Source organism: Berghia stephanieae, chromosome 2, assembly GCF_034508935.2.
Source record: "Berghia stephanieae isolate SIO BIC M18660-M18661 chromosome 2, UCSD_Bste_1.3, whole genome shotgun sequence".
NCBI classification, from domain to species: Eukaryota; Metazoa; Mollusca; class Gastropoda; order Nudibranchia; family Aeolidiidae; genus Berghia; species Berghia stephanieae.
In genome coordinates, this window is record NC_088361.1 from 107,289,323 (window position 1) to 107,293,235 (window position 3,913).

Consider the following 3,913-nt stretch of genomic DNA (forward strand, 5'->3'; position numbering starts at 1 on the left):
CTCAATTAATTATAATTACAAGTCATCATAGAAACGGTCCTCGGAGAGAATTCTCGATATAGATAGAATGCACTTGGCCAAGGAGTTCACAACATTGCCATCCGGAAGTATAACGGACCAACACACAAACTCTGTGTAACCATGAACTTTTATAGTCGGGTTAATACAGTTTAGTGAGAACAACTAAAAAACGCGGATGGCAAAAACAATAACAAAGGCCTGAGTGACGTCATCTTCGAACTATCTATTCAGTACACTTCCCTTCACAATTCGATCGGAGTCTGGAAGCAAGGTGGTGATCATCCCATCAAATGCTGCTGTTACGACCCGATAACAACAAAATCTCAGATGTTCAAAACTTCAAGACTCGCAATCACAAACAGTTCGTGATATGATAATGTGTACAGAGCACTCGGCGTGTGTTTATGTTTAGGTAAACATTTTATTATATCGCCTTCACAACCGGGTTTACCAAAGGCATTTGATAGTTCCTTTGGCATCGGATTTCTTCGTTCAAATAATTAATTTTTCATGATTATAAAAGCCAACTTAATGACACACCATTCAAAGATGTTCATTTATTTATTTTTTTAAACATTTTTTTTTGCTTTTTATGTGTTTCTTGTTAAAACATTGTCTACTTTCGGAGCAGGACAGGAGTGGGTACTAAACCCAAGACCGCGGGTTTTTATGGATACAGAAAAGCAATGGTGGATTTGATCGCATGTTAATGGTGGCACTGCTGATTTTATGTTTAACAATGTTTTTATAAACTTGCCATTAAATATTTCATATTTAGTTCTAGATACGTCATTACAAGAATAAAAAAACAACATTTTAACGTTTTCTGATTTGATTGAGTAATTTGATAAAACATAATTAATGAATTTTCTTAAATCTTATTAATATTCCGCCTTTCCCTAATGATCTCTCTATTTGGCATGATTTTCAAAACCACATCTTTCTTTATTCTTTAAGAGAACTTGACTGAGACACACGTTTATTTTAGAGCCATGGTTTGGTGTGGTTAAAACATTTAATTTCTTAATAACCCTAGTCTAGTGCTAATATATTTTTATATCTATAATATATATGACTTAAAATAATTTATATTTTCAAACTTGAACTTCATTTCATTTTCTCATGTCTGAGAATTTGTATACTACATTTACAAAAGAAACCTGATCTAACATGGCCATGTTCCGTCTGATTTTTGTCACTGGCCTCCTTTCCTGTCTAACCAGCAGTCATGAAATAGTTCGTTTGAAACTTTCAAAACTTTGATTGATCAACAGGTTTTTGAATAGGGTGTAGAACGGCCTGGTATTCGCATTCCTCTGATCTAAGTAATCTACCTTGTTTTGAAATAATAGCATGTGTAAATGTTGTTGCTCGAAGCTCGAAGAAATAAATAATAACGTGAAGTTGAATGTAAGCTTCAATTTGATTACGAAAACAGATCAAATGAACGTTTCGGGTTTCACCCTTTATTAACAAAACAGGATGATTGAAACACCACAGATGAATGAGATGATGTGGTAGTGGCGTAGTTAAGATCTTAACTACGCCACTACCACATCATCTCATTCATCTGTGGTGTTTCAATCATCCTGTTTTGTTAATAAAGGGGAAACCCGAAACGTTCATTTGATCTGTTTTTGTAATTAAATTGAAGCTTACATTCAACTTCACGTTATTATTTAATAATAGCATGCAGCATGTGAACCAAATTCTGGGTGGTAGCAGACTGGGGACAGGGGTAGATTTTTGCTGCCGAGACTATCTTCTAATCCTTCCTTAAACTCTGTTATTTGTCTCACTTCTCACTACGTTTACTCATGTTATGGAACATCCATAGTAAGCTGGATGCTGAAATTGACTTGAATTTTAACTACACTGTTTCAAATTCTATGCTCTATAATCTCCAAAATTTATTTTTGCAATATAGTCCTGATCTAAAATGTTGAATGTCCCTGTCTTGGACCAAAACCTTTGTACTGTAAATAACTGTTGATTGAACTGTGATCTATTTTCATATGCATATGTTTGAAAAAAGAAATGAAATAAAGCCAATGATCCCATTTTTGGGTGAGATTAAATTGTATTATTTATTTCTTGTTATGTCATTCACTATTAACCTGGGACCAATAATATGTTATGGAGACAAACCTCGTGTCATAATTGGATTCAATAGTCTGATGTCACGTCGCCCAGCAACAGCGGCCATATTGGTTCTAAACAAAGAAAATCGGTTCTTTTTATTTTTCATGCCGGCTAGAACTTTTCATATGTCTTGTGATCAGAATGTGTAAAAGTCAAAACATGATCCGATATATATTGGGTTTTTTTCCCCTCTGGATACGCTTTTATGCTCGTCGAAGAAATATTTCATAAGGGCGTCCGCCATTGTTCCGATAGTTTAAAGCCAGTTACTATGTTACCATGCGTCATTACGAGGGAAGTGACGTTACGACTGTTGAAGAGTATTCAAAGATGCAGATAGCAATTCTAAACACGGACTCGATATTCACAGAGATTCCTATTTCTGTTTAAACAAACAATGGTCACCCCTGGAAGAGGCGCAATGAGTTGAACAAGGCCCTTCGGTTATTGATTATTGAGTTTCGCATTAGCACACCGCAACCCTTGATTCTTCCACCCCCACCCCACCATGTTTTCCAGTCCCTGTTCTGAGCTTGTTGTAAGCTGTGCTCCACCTTGTTGGAGATCGATTTCATTGTCAAACAATTCAACTCCACTAGGAAAGGACATCATTACAGCTCTCGTGGCTTTAAATTTGAAATTGGCAACTATTCCCGATCGCATCTTTTAACTCACTCAATCCTAGAGATTTTTGCTACTTTTCAAAATTGGGGGGAAAAAAAGTATTAAAATGAGCATGTACATAGTTATATTCCACTACCACTAACATTTAAGAATGAAAAACATTAGCTTTGAAACTAGATACGCCTATAATTTGTCTCATAAAAATGTAATAAATGGTTAAATAGGCATGGGGTAAAAATAACCCGGGTAAACTACGGACATAGTCGGTGTTAGGGTTGAATGAGTTAAAAATATTTATTTTGTAGTTAAGATTCGCTTTAACTTTACATATATTCGGAGAGCCGAGCGGGTGTCTACTATGTACTACTAACGTCTTCTAGACACTATTATCCCTGTTTCTTTCTAATTGTCCTGGAAGTAAATGGTTTGTATTAAACCCGGGCTAGAGTCATTTACTGCGAGATAGGGGGAGAAAGTCGGATCTGAACGTATGCTTTGTTCTGTGTGTGTGTGTGTGTCTGTGTGTTTGTGTGTGTGTGTGTGTGTGAGAGAGAGAGAGAGAGAAAGAGAGAGAGAGAGAGAGAGAGAGAGAGAGAGAGAGAGAGAGAGAGAGAGAGAGAGAGAGAGAGATGTTTTCTTTGGAATAACGTATACCGCTAAAAACAACCGGAGTATCAATGTTTTGGTCGAGATTCCATGCCCACGAACGTTTTAACCCTAGGTCCCATTCAAACAGACCACAAATTTAGATTGCTGCTGATATTTATTTTTATATCAGTTCTCCTCCATCTTATATTCCTTGGACGCCTGTGGCCCATGCCTGTTACTTGCAGGCATTGAAATCCAAATATATCTAGAGACAAATTTTACCTTGATCCATACCGTGTTCTTTTATGTTTAGAAATCACACGAATCTTCCTTAAAGTTGAGTATCATGCGCCAACGTCTTATCTGAGACTTTCGGTAACATTGATAAATTTAAATAGATTCAAAAGTTGGTGTACATGGAACTGTTTTTGTTTTTGTTTTTTTTTTTTCTATTGGACGCTGCATTTGGCATAATCATACATCTTGCACATAAGAGAGCAGTTATTAACATAACATATGGTATAGGGCAAAATAGGAT